Raw genomic sequence first — 14,261 nt, 5'->3', positions numbered from 1 at the left:
ACATGACTAATGGTTGCTTCATATGCTCCTATCCATCTTAAAACTTTCTCTCTAATCCATCGTAATTTTTCAGTGGTTATCTTCTCGTGTAATAGAGACTTGGGCCCCAAATGATTGCCCTATAGAGGGGTGTGTGTAACTATTCTATCAAAGTGTGAATTTGGTATGTGGTCCATGGAATTCTTTGTGTGCACATTCTCTCTCCAATGCACCCAAATGTTGCATGTGTATACTAGGTGAGTCCCCAATGTCTATTTCTAGGAAAATGGTAGTCCTTTGAATGTGGCACTTAAGTATACATATCATCTATTGATAGATTCCAATGGTTCTCCATGAAAAGTAAATTGGTGCTCAGATCTAGTCACCCAATATTTGGCCGAGGTGTTGAATACTGTAACCCTAGTTTTCTCAAGGTTCACCCTAAGGTCTCTTACCTTTGCAAAAAGTTGATAATGCATCCAAATGTCTTCGTGGTCTCTCAACTGAGTCAAACACGAACACAATGTTATTTGCGTGAAGCAATATTGACACCAACACGAGCTAAATTGGCTTCGATCCCTCCCTTTCTATCATTATAATTTGAGACATTGTTCATATTATAGAGACCAAACAAAGTTGGTGAGAATGGGCATCTATGTGTCACTTCGATAGTGTTATTGAATGAATTTGAGATATCCATGTTCTATGTCTGTTTCTATCTCATATAGAGCATATGTGCTCTGTTGTATCTCCTAAGGAACACCAATACCTTATAGCCTCAAAACCATGGCGCATGGCATTGAATCAATAGCAATACATATTTTCCTTTCATGCTTGGCCTTTCTAATCGATATCCCTACATAAAAATATGGTTGTGGATGGTGTATCCCTATTTGAAACCAACTTGACATGTTGATCTCATGCCATGCATCTCATTTGAGTTTCTCAACAAAGGCTTGCTCCACAATAGATCCATATATCTAAACTAGCAAGTGACCAATCATAATGGTCATGTATTTACTAAGTATCATAGGATATTTGCTCTTGAAGAGTAGTGCAATCATATGGTCTATGTAGCTAGCTATAAATCCCTAAAAAATGGTTCTATCAAAAATATAAGCCAATTTTGGTGCTCTACCAAGTGTAAAGTGCTTTGCCACTAAGTCATCATGATCATGAGTTGCCCCATTCTTTAACCTTCATATGGCATATTTCAATCCAATTTGTGAAAAAAGTGCAATATGTTGGCCGAGAGATTGAGAGGAGGGGCACATGGTCTTTGACTTGGGACCTTGAAACTTGTATACATACATATATATACCCAAAGACTATTTGAAGATGAAGCCAACTAGATGAATGTCACCAATGCCAATAGGTACAAATCCTCCCATGAAAGGAGACAACAAGCAAAGTCATCTAATGAAGATACCAAAACCAAGAAAATGAGTGCACTTGCATTGTATTTCATTCTTTTATTCCGGCATATTTGAGAGAGGGCATAAGTGGCATTTTGAAGATTGCTATACTCAAAGGACATTTAGTGACTATTGCCATTTGTTTTGGCATTGTTGTTAGGTGTGAGACATGTTAGGCTTTTAGTCAGGCCAAGTGTATAATTCCTTTAGCATAGTAATTCCTCTCATGGTGTCGGTAGGCAAGAACTCTTTTATCTCTACCTTAAAATGTCTCTTTGAGCATTATAAATCATTTTATAGTTCTATTATTATCATGAATGATGCAAATCCAAGAGCAAATTGGATTCTTCCTAAAATCAAAGTAGCCCATATCTATGGAGGAGGTGTTTTCAAGTTTAGAGCTTCAACTCTATATGATGAAGATAATGGTATTCTTATTATTGGATATACTATTTGGAATGATCAAGTGTGAACCTATTAGCTCTAGTAACACATAAAATTAAAATAAGTAAAAAAATCGTAGTTTGCATTTAGGTTATTTGCCATAGGTATAATTCAATTGTTTGAAAAAGGGTTAAATGTTTCTTGTGTGGACACCATCTTAGACACATGTCATAAAGAATTCATGGATATGATAGTGGGTGCTATAATTGCTACAATCTCTCCTCTATCAAATGGTCTAAGCTTAGGCCCAATTATGTTATTTCTGTAGATGATTCTTATTCAAGTGAAATGCTCATGTTTCACATTAGGACAATAAGTTTGAATATGAAGGCCTCTTCTACGCATCTAGTTATTCAATATAGAATGGAACTTTGTAGTCTGTCCTTAGCAATCCCTAGAGTGGTTGAAGGTATTAACAATGACAAGGATAAAGGACATACGATCATTATGAAGTATGATGAGACTACTCAACGATTTTTCCTTGAAATCATAAACTGGTTTGACATCGTGTTTCCTCAAGAGTGGTTGCTAAATATTAGTTCTATTAAAAAAAAATCTAGAATGATAAGAAAAAATAAGTCATTATCCCTACTCTACAAGGTACATCTTCCACCTCTACTTAATCTTTTCCACTTCCCTCATCTAAGCATCTCAACCATATTCTCAAGGCTTCTCCATCACAATGAGCTAGTTTTAGATTTATTTGTGCAACTTATGATCATGCAAATGTTCTTTAAGGAGTCTACCAACATTGTAAAAAATAATTAAAAGTGCATCCTCCAATGTAGTCAATGTATTTTCTATTCCAATGGAATTTGAGTATGAAGGGCATATTTAAGACTTGTAGATAATACCTCATGGTTTGCTGAAAGCCAAAGCTTGAATTGGACTTAGTGTGCTATCACTTCTCTCATAGATAAAATGGTAATTTTTACTCAGTTGTGTGAAAGTTTGGAAGTATAAGTAAAGGATTTGAAGTTGTGATTTCTACAAAGTCTCTCACAAAAGATACCTCTCTTTGGAACTAATACATCTAGTCAAACTTCTCAAACATTGTTATCTTCTCTTGTCAACACCATTAGTAGTTTGCCAACTGATTGGACTCTATTCACAAGTAAGAGACTTAAAAAATGATGGATAACTTTTACGACTTCCATCAAAGATACACTCAATGCTCATATTATCTCTACTTCAGTTGAAAAGGATCCAAAATAGCTTTTACATGAAATTCAGTGCATGTATGTGTCCCTAATAAATCACAATTAGCTTGACAATGGTGAACACATCCGATGGGAACAAGTCTTATCTTTTTCTTCCTTTAATGAATAAGATATTGTTTGGTTACGACCTACAAGGAATGATCATGATGTTGGGGGTAAAGGCATATGTGCCTAGCTACCCACATTTACTCATTGTACATTGTACATGCACACTTGTACACTACAAGTGGCAGGCTTCTAGCACTGTCACTTTATTCTTTATTCTTTTAGTGACTATTGGTTACACATTGTGATTGTTGGAGTTCCCACATACGATGTCTTCCTCTCTTGCTCTCTTCCTCCATCCACCATAGCTCTTGCTTCACTCTTACTTTCAGTTTTGTGCTTTCAGTCGGGCTCTACCTTTCAACTAGTATTAGAGCTTGGAATAGAGGAGCTTCCATTTGCTTTCTTCCTCCATTCACCATAGCTCTTACTTTCGCTTGTGTGCTTTCAGTCGGGCTCTACCTTTCAACTAGTATTAGAGCTTGTAATAGAGGAGCTTCCATTTGCTTCAACCCATGACAAAGCTTCATCTCAAGGTTTCATGGGGGCCATGGGTACTTCTCCTCGAGGTATGCAATGAGTCTCCGTCTTCTTCAAGGCTCCCAAGAATCATCCCAGGACTTCAAAGAGGTTGTTTGGGTATTGCTTGAGGCCCTATTGTGATCAATAGCACCTAGGGAAGAGAGCACGAAACCACCTGCAATTTTTGGTGCATTTTAAGGGTTGCTCTCTGCTTGTCATACTTGCCTCATCTCAGTCATTGTTTGTTCTTGGAACTTGGCACACTCCTTGGAAATCATTCTAGCATTGTTTCGAGTAGCATTTGAGGTGTTCTTGATTAACCGTTGCTTCATTGTTTGGTACAAACCTATTGTATGTCGTCTGGATAGCAAAAAATGAGATTCATTATGCATGTTTAACACTTCAGTGATGCTATTTTTGGTGTATGGATGTTATGTAATGCTTTGGGACTCTACTTGGATTCTTTAGAGCTTGATTAGCTTAGTTTTATAGAGGTTTATTATTGTCATAACGTTTTGAACAACAAGCATACAACAATGAGCTTTATGCTTTAAATGCCTCTTGTCTCTACATGATATTTCGGGTATGCTATATGTCTACGGTGATGTCTAGCATTGATATATGAGACTGGATATGATTATGGAATGCTTTGGCACCCAGATTTTGGAGCTAGATTTGATGTCTTGGAGCTATATGCTTTAGTTGCTTCAGTGATTGTCACTTATGGATTTGAAGACTTATTGGGTTTTATGCTCTTAGATGTATTGTGTTGATGTCTTTGGGCATCTAGATGTTATATGTACATGATGTACTAAGCCTTGCATTTCTCTTTTACACTTTGGATACTCTTCAATGATGCACTTTGAGATTTTTTCATTTACTTGGATACTTTGCATTAGAGATTTGGATATTCTATGCATTTGAACTTGGTTTACTAAGATAGTGGGACTCCTACCTTATGTACGTGCTCTCTTGGATGCAACAACACTTGCTAGTGGACTAATTTGATTATACATGCTTTGGACACCGACACTCTCCTCCCTCAACAAGATGTTAGTGATGCATACTTGCTTCTTGGTTATGTATTGAGTTTCATTACTCTCTTCTCAGTCAGTTATGTATTTGATGGATCTTTACACTTGATCTCGAGATCTCTTACATACATGATGCCTATGCCTATGGGATGTATTGTTTATTGACACTTTGAGTGTATAACAAACTTTAGTATCAGTTGTATGTCTATTCATTGCTAGTTGATTTTTATATATCCTGATTGTTACCCAATATTCTTGGCAGTGGAAACTTGTATTTTTTGATTATTTTCCCAGTTGTCTTGGTCATACTACTACATTTATTACAAAAGTGTTGTAATTACAAATTTTAGCATTCTTTTCAGAGAGTAAACAATTGATTTTGACTTTCACTTGATTGCAATTTGTAGATAACTCTAGTCTCATTTGTTCCCATCCATTTGCCTATCCTTTTGGATCAATTTTGGGTCTCTTTAGCTTAATTTATATTAGCATGTGCTCTTGTCGTTTGCAAACATTTGCAATTACTATGGTAGGTTCATTAGTTGAGAGTGCCATTTTCAATATTGAAAAGCTTCATGGCAATAACTTCCAATACTAGAAGATGTAGATATGGTGAGTCTTAGTTTAAAGAGGAGGAATATTAAACCATTGAAGCTAGAGAGCATAAATCATGAGCTTTATGATGCAAAGGATTGGGCAGAACTCGATGAGCTATGCAAATCTACTATCTTTATATCATTATCAAAACAAGTGTATCTTAATGTTGTTGACATCGAGGGTGGTGCTTATGCATTATGGAAAAAGATTTGTGATCTTATGACAAACAAAGTCCTACATCTCAATTTTACTAGTTGAAGAAGCTTATGGACCTTTGCATGAAGGAGAGTATGGATGTTTCTACTCATTTAAATTTCATTCCATGTTCAGTTAGCTTGTATCGCATGGTATTTAGTTTGAAGATAATATCAAGCCTTTGTTCTTTTTTGTTACACTTTTTGAGTCATGGGACACCTTTCGTATTGCTATGAGTGCTCATCTACTTGAGGGTGGTTTTAAATGTAGTAATGTAGAGAGTGCTCTACTAATTGAATAGGTCAATAGGAAGAACATTAATGTAGCCTACACTTCTCATGCATAAATTGTTAGAGGTAGAAATGGTGATAGTGGCAATAATAAATGTAATAGAGACTCTTAGCCTAACAGGTGTAAGTCACATTCTCGTGGGCAAATCTCGTAGTATGTCTCACACACATAAGTCCTCTTTGATATGCCATTAGTGTGGGAAGTAGGGTCATATTCGGCCACAATGCTATGAAATACGCATTGATAGGTGCAATGAAAAAGGCAAGGGGAAAGGGCAGGATAATGCAAAAATCTGATGATCATAGCATTGTCCCTAGTAAGTTCAGTGTGAAGTTTGAAGAGATAAATGTAACACAACTTGAGTTTGATGTGACTATATCTTAGCTTCATCTCTTGATGGTACGCTCAATTCGGGTGCTTCTTTCCATTTACCCCATTTGGGATTTGTTTCATGCCTATCGTAGCATTACAAGTTCTGTGAAATTGGGTAATGATATTGCATAGGATATCATGAATATTGGGGATGTTAGACTGTAATTTTCTTCATGTTGCTCTTTTGTTTTGCATAATGTACGACATGTATTAGCTTTGACAAAAAACCCACTCTCTGTTGGCTAGTTGGATGATGTAGATTATCATGTCTCTTTTGGTGATTAACCATGGTATTCTTGTTTTTGCTCAAGGTGCCAAGGCTGGCCGCCTCTATCCTTTGTTTGTATTTGGGTATGTTGACCATGTCTTAGCTATGATCGATTTATCGCATATATCTTTATGGCATTGTCACCTTGGATGTGTCTTTGAAAGGAATGAAAGTATTAACTCATTTGTAGTATCTTCCGCCTCTTGATTACATTTTGATTCATGTGATCATTGTCTTTATGGTAGGCAGACTTATAACTCACATAAGAAGTTTGGTTCTATGTGCAAGGGTGAGCCTCTACCTCTTGTGTACTCCAATGTATGTGGTCTCATGCCCTATCAATAATTGGGTGGTGCAAAGTGCTTTGTAATATTTATTGATGATTATTTGCATAAGATTTAGGCTTATCCTATTAAGCAAAAATGAGATGTTATGGCTACATTTCAGTGCTTTGTTGCTCTTGTTGAGAATCAAATTGGATATAGACTGAAATGCCTAAGATCTAACAATAGGGGTGAGTATGTCTCTAAGTTATTTGAGTAGTTTTGCAATGAACGGTATATTAAGCGTAAGTTCACTACCCCATACACCCATCCCAAAATGGTATTGTAGAGCACACGAACATTACTATTCAAGAAAGAGTATGTAGCATGCTTAGTGTCAGATAGGCTTACTGCAATACCTTTGGACTAAGGTAATTATAGATCTCCATTCACTACTCTTGGTTGCTAGGTTGTAGAGGATATATGGTCTAGGAAACCTTTGTCATATGCCCATTTGCGAGCCTTTGGATATGAGACTTTTTGCCATATTCCCAAACACAAATATAATAAGTTGAATCTGAAGTCTATAAAATGTATCTTTCTTAGATATGGGGATGCAGGTGAGATGAGCTATCACCTTTGGGGTCTACAAGCTCAGAAGGCTATTCGATTTTCCATGAAGAGAAGATGCATTAGTAGCTTGAGTAGGTAGTTGAGAGATATGAAAGGGTGGTCTTTCAAGAGGAGCCTTCTATTATAGTACATCTAGCTAAACAGCCTGCAATTGATGATGTAGTGGCCTAGGATCCACTTGTTGTGCAATATCATGTTGCTTGACAAATAGGACATGCCATATAGGCCCCACAACTAGCTTTAAGATGCTTTGCTAGAGCTTCATGTCCTCCTAATGGCTATGAGCCCTCTATGGATTATGTCATGTTGACAAACTTTGCTAAGACCCCTACTTATGAGAAGGCTATGCACAGAGGTGATTCTCATTCTTGGGAGAAGGCTATGCACTTTGAATTTAATTCATTGTAGAAGAACCATACTTGCGACTTAGTTTCCTTGCCTGATGGAAAATGTGCATTTGCCATGCAAGTGGGCATACAAGTTGAAAAGTACCCTTGGTTACCCAAAGCCCACATAATATAAGGCTTGATTGGTTGATTGCAAAGGGTTTTAAGTAGGAGCATGGTGTTGACCTTAATGAAGCTTTTCTCCTCAAGATGACTATCCTACACTTGGTCTTAGCCTTGGTTGCTCAATTGGATTTAGATCTTTATTAGATGGACTTTAAGGTAACTTTCTTTCATGGAGACTTGCATGAAGAGATTTATATTATGCAATAGTCTATGGACTTTACATATGAAACTCTCATGCATTCGCAAGGGTATTCCCACAGTGATATGAATCTGTGTTTATACACGAAGAAGGTCCATGATGATAGTCTTACTATTTTGATGCTTTATGTTGATGATATGCTTATAGCTAGGAGTGCTCATGTTGAGTTGGATGCCTTAAAGACTCAGCTCAAGAAGAGCTTTGAGATGAAGGACATGGGACATGCCTCACACATACTTGGTATGTGCATTACACACAATCGTTTTAAGGAATGTCTCTACTTGTCCTAGAAGGAGTACATTCACAAAGTACTTGAGTGGTTTCATATGCAAGATGGTAAGCCTATTGGATATCCTTTACATTCTCATGTGAAGGCTAGTTAGGAAAAATTTCCACATTTTAATGATGAGAGGGCCAAGATGGCCAATATTCCATATGTATCCACAATGGGCAGTTTGATATATGCCATACTAGCCACTCATCTTGGCATAGCATTTGTAGTGGGAGTTGTGGCACGTTACATGGCTACAACTGGAAGGTGACATTAGGATGTTGTGAAGGGTATCATGAGGTACATGAAAGGCACTGTAGATATGCGCATTTGCTATGGTGGTTAGGATACTATAGTTGTGGGTTTCACTTACTTCGACTATGTAGGCCCTACGGTTAGGTTGTATGGTGGTAGACCTTGGCATTATCGTTACTCCTACATTGCATTTGGATTCTATGAGTGCCATTTAGTTGGCTCGTAATCTAGTCTTCCATGTGAAGACTAAGCACATTGAGGTGCGCTATCACTTTATTAGAGAGGTAATAGAGGATAAGTCTATTGAGGCTTGTAGAGTCCCTACGGTTAGGTTGTATGGTGGTAGACCTTGGTATTATCGTTACTCCTATATTGCATTTGGATTCTATGAGTGCCATTTAGTTGGCTCGTAATCTAGTCTTCCATGTGAAGACTAAGCACATTGAGGTGCGCTATCACTTTATTAGAGAGGTGATAGAGGATAAGTCTATTGAGCTTGTCAAGATCTGGAGTAGTGAGAATCCTACAAATGTGCTCATTAAAAGTCTCTTAGTAGAACGTTTTGCCTTCCTTAGGAGATTGATGGGCATAAGATGAGATAATATGTTTCCTCATCTTGTTGTACTTTACACTTTTTCCTTTCACTTCTCATTGAGGAACATTTGCTTCTAAGTGGGAGGTTGTTGGGGATAAAGGCGCATGTGCCTAGCTATCCACATTTACTCACTCTATAATGTATCCACACACATGTATGTTGTAGGCAGTGGGCACTCAGCATTGTCTTTTTATTCTTTATTATTTTAGTGACTATTGAATAAGGGAAGGCCAATCACAAATTTTGACCGTTGAAGTTTCCATATACTCTCTCTCTCTCTCTCTCTCTCTCTCTCTCTCTCTCTCTCTCTCTCTCTCTCTCTCTCTCCATCACCCATAGCTCTTGCTTCACTCTTGCTTCTGCTCGAGCTCTACCTTTCACAAAGCACAATCCTCACAACCCTCTATAGATCCAGAAGATATCCTCATAGGACAAGCTTGACTAGTTTTGCTATTCTTAGACGATGTTCTAGCAATGCAAAGGTTGGAAGATTACTTGGGTCAAGATGATGATTGGTGGACTGAAGGCACTAGTACAAAAATTGATCAATACATTGAAAAAATTTAGCAAGAAAGAGAATAAAATCTTCTTCATCAAATGCAATTGAAAATAGCCCCTAAAGATGAATTTAAGGATGATTTTTAAAGATTCATTGACAATAATTATCACAATAGAGTTTGTGGTTAAACAATTATTCATAGCCATGGTGATCAAATCCCTACTTGGCACAGTCGAGATGAAGAAGTATGCAATCAATTATACTACTCTATCTCATCCTTTGACGATGATGGTAACTATGTGATTGATGTTGGGGGTAAATGCACATGTACCTAATCGCTCATGTATTACTACATTGACAATACCCACACACCTATACATTGCACGTGGCAGTGTTAAAATATATGATAAATGATGTATACTCCAAGAAGAGATGCCTTGAATCCCATATGCATAGTGAGGCAGAATGCTACTATCCAACTACTATAAAGCATTGTACTTGACTATCACTTTTAAGATTTGAATGCAATATATCATGATGCTTTCTTCTTTTAGTTAGTGTCATTGTTAGTGTCTTACATAAGATTGTGTTTATGAGTCCAAGCTTCCATCTTGGAACCTAATTCACTTGTGTAACAGTTAGTCCATTGTCTATGTCATCATGAGTCTTGTATTCATCTTCCAACCTCCATAGCTCCTTCTATGCTCTAGATCCATCTTTCTAACATGGTATCATAGCTCAACTGAGCATGGCTTAGCTCTCCTCTCTGCTCCTTTGGTCTCTCTTCATCTCTGGTCAAGTTAGTTCCAATTGAAGTTCTCATTTTCTACTTCTATCTTCACTTTACTCTTCATGGCAGCCATAGCTTGCAGGACCCTGTCTACTTGGAGCTCTTGGATCTCCTCAACTAGAGCCTATCTCAGCTAGCTCTCTTCTAGAGATTTGTTCCCTTATTAAGGCTGCATAATTGCATCACATCAAAGGTCGACATTACACACTCCTTGCATTGGCATTTCAAAAATTTTAGCTCACTGTAATTCTATTCTTGGTCTTAGTCATACAACTCATTCTCCTCCTGCGGGCTGCCATTGCTCTTGTGAGTAGAGGGCATTTGAAGCTTGGCTTATAAGCTTCTTGCACTTGCATCTACGAGCTGCAACAAACAAAAAACCAATCAGCCAAATAATGCTAAATCAGGGAAGCCATAGCTTTGAACTTCAAGCTCATCTTTCCTACAATTTCTTACTCTTGCCACTTGAACCAAGTTTCTACCACTTAGAGATTTGAAGTTTTCAGCAAGTCAAACCTCCGGAAGAAGATTTGGAGCAACCCACCTGAATTCAAGTAGTCCACTTGAAGGTCAAGAAGACCACCTAAAATTAGGCAACATCAAGCCTGAAATCAAGCTAGTATCTCTTGATACTATTTTGCTTGTGTCTCTTGACACATTGAAGTATAACTTTTTTTTTTGGATATTCTCAATTATTTGAAGTTGATTTCCATCATGGGAATGACCAAAATCAAGTCTTTTATGAGGATGCTTCTTATGAAGAGTGACATGATCATTGTTGCTCACTTCAACTACATGGAAGACTTGTTTGACCTACTTGCAAAAAGAAATGTAGCTGCCTACTAAAGTGCAATCAATGATCTTATTTGAAGAACCTGAAGACATTTCTACTACCTCAAAGATGATGATACCTTTGCTAGAGGTGGACGTGAAGACTAATGCAAGCAAAGTCAATAAAAAAGAAGACTAGAAATACTATAGAGAAGAAGATGAAGAAAAAGAAACCATCTCAAAGGAAAATCTCTTGTACACCAAGGGAACTTATGGACCAAAAGGAAAAGGCAGAGGATTTAAAACCAACAACAAAGATAAGATGACCTGTCATTATTGTGGTAAGACTGGCCACATAGCTAGTGAATGTTTCCCTTGTAAAAGAGCATAACAAGTTCAGAATGATAACCATCAAAATCAGTTCATGAATGAAGAGGATGCTTCCGCTATTGACACAACGACTAAGATAGATTTTCTTGGAGAAATTATCTTTCCCATAGTGGATCTTATGTTTTTCCATAGTGGATTTTCTTTGTAAAAAAACTCTTGCCAAAGATGTAAAGTTCAAGATTTAAGTTGAATAGGTTGCCTATGAGCTAGTCTCTTAGGCCTTGTCATTATGTAGGGGGCAAAAGCCAGCAAATGTAGGAACTCATCATTTGGGGGGGGGGGGGGGGGGTGTTGAAATATATGACAAATGATGTATGATCCAAGAAGAGATACCCTGAATCCCATGTGCATAGTGAGGTAGAATGCTATTATCTAACTACTATAAAGCATTGTACTTGACTATCACTTTCAAGAGTTGAATGTAATATATCATGATGCTTTCTTCTTTTAGTTAGTGTCATTGTCAATGTCTTACACAAGATTGTGTTTATGAGTTCGAGCTTTCATCTTTGAACCTAATTCACTTGTGTAATAGTCAGCCCATTGTCTATGTCATCATGAGTCTTTTATTCATCTTCCAACTTCCATAGCTCCTGCCATGCTCTAGATCCATCTTTCAAATAGGCGTGTGTTCATCATTATCACTTTAGTCGTTATTCTTTCAATGACATTTGAATAAAGGAAAGTCTGCTCACACATTGTAACTCTTGGAGTTCCCATATCTTGTGCATGTGTGTTTCTCTCTCTTGCTCTTGCTCCTTCCACTATAGCTCTTGCTTTCGCTCACATGCTTTCACTCTAGGTTTACTCCCTTCAATTGGTATCAGAGCTAACCATTTGAGGAGCTTCTTTATCCTTTGCTTCAGCTCGAATTCAACGCTTCAACTCAAGGTTTTATGGTAGCCATTGTCTCTTTCTCTCGAGGTATACATTGATTCTTTCCTTCTTCCTGCTTGTTCTAGCTTGCTCTGCACTTGTTGAGGAGCTTTCCAAGGGTTAGCTGAGGCTTGTTGAGTACTTTTTTTATTCTCTCTTATTTTTGGCTTGATGTAGCAGTGGTTTTAGGGTTGATTTGCATGGTATTAGAGTAGCCCCATCTTGCCCTTCTGTATACTTGGTCTCATTGTGGCTAGTGGTTCTCGTGACAGTGCTATCTTCAATATTGAGAAATTGGATGGGACCAATTATAGCTATTGGAAGACCCATATATAGGTTTTAGTGGAGAAAGGGTAGGTTAGACCACTCAAAAATGGGGGTGTCAAACTGCAAAACATTGGGGCTGAGAATTGGGATGAACCGGATGAGGTATGCAAGTCCACAATCATTTTATCACTCTCTAAGTAGGTTCACTACAATGTTGTAATTGGAAATTAGACTACATATGAGCTTTGGACAGTTTAAGAATCTTTATGACAAGTAGAGTCCTACATCTTAAATGTATTAGTTGAAATAATTGATGGACCTTTGCATGAAGGGGCTTCTATGTTTGCATACTTGAATGAGTTTCACTCCATCATCAGTCATTTAGCTTTGTAGGAGATTGAGTTCAAGGATATTTTCCATCCTTTATTTATGCTTGGTACTCTACCTGAGTTGTGGGACACTTTTCGTATGGCTCTAGGTGCTAAGTATGGGCTGAAATTGCAAGATGTTGAGAGTGACTTCTTGATAGAAGAGGTGATTAGAAAGAACGTGGATACTTCCTTTACGTCACATGCATTGACTATGAGAGGCTAGCAGGATGGAAATGGCCATGGTCGCGAGACTCTAACATGCCTCAATCTAGGATACATGGATAGTCTTGCAATAAGTCTTGTGACTATAAGTTCAGTCTTACTTGTCATTATTGTGGGAAGCAAGGTTATATTTGGCCAGTGTCATAAGATGCACGAAGATAAGCACAGGAGAAAGGGAAATGGTAAAGTGCAGAACAAGAATGATGATTACAACATTGTGCCTAGCAAGTCTAGTGTCAAGATTGAGGAGATTAATTTGGTGTAGCCTTGTTAGGACCTAAAATGGGTCCAACATTGGCTCTATGACTCTACTCGCGCCTCTATTACACACCCAAACCACCCCACATGGCCTCGTGGCCAGGAGCGTCTAAGGAGTATACTACGCCAACCTTTAATGTAGAACTTCACATTTGTATGGATTGTAATCCAATGGATAACCCTTCCCACACTCCTCAGAGGGAGTCCCTACACATATCGATGTAATACACCACGTAAAATAGACACATGGAACGCCCCTCGGCTAATTGCCACGGCCTCATTACGACTCTCCTACAGCTCGCAAATTGGTCCCAAGATGTATCGTGAACACATTAATAATGTATGACGCATAATCCACTCTTTTAATTGATAGATCCATGAGATAATAAATAGTACTAATTGAATATTCCTCAAGGAGCAAACCACTAACCCTACAGCTTAAGGTACCTCACCTTCTCAACATAGGTTATCATTCATAAAAACAATTGCTATGCATTCGGAATGATACCATGTGTGCATGCAATGCAATTGTGTATGATTTATAGTTCTCAAATATTTTCCTTATTTATCAATAATTAGCATTGTGAAGGTGCAAAACCATTTCTTTTCATGCCTTTACTCTAACTCGAGATTGCTGCATTGTATAGGGCCAGCATCGAGTATGCTCGTGCTACTAGACCCTCTTACTTTTAAACCACACGTTTCCT

The sequence above is a fragment of the Lygodium microphyllum genome, chromosome 23, assembly GCF_053477565.2.
Source record: "Lygodium microphyllum isolate KBCC chromosome 23, Lygodium_microphyllum_v1.1.10, whole genome shotgun sequence".
In the NCBI taxonomy this organism is placed as follows: Eukaryota; Viridiplantae; Streptophyta; class Polypodiopsida; order Schizaeales; family Lygodiaceae; genus Lygodium; species Lygodium microphyllum.
Note: the sequence above shows the minus strand (reverse complement) of the source record.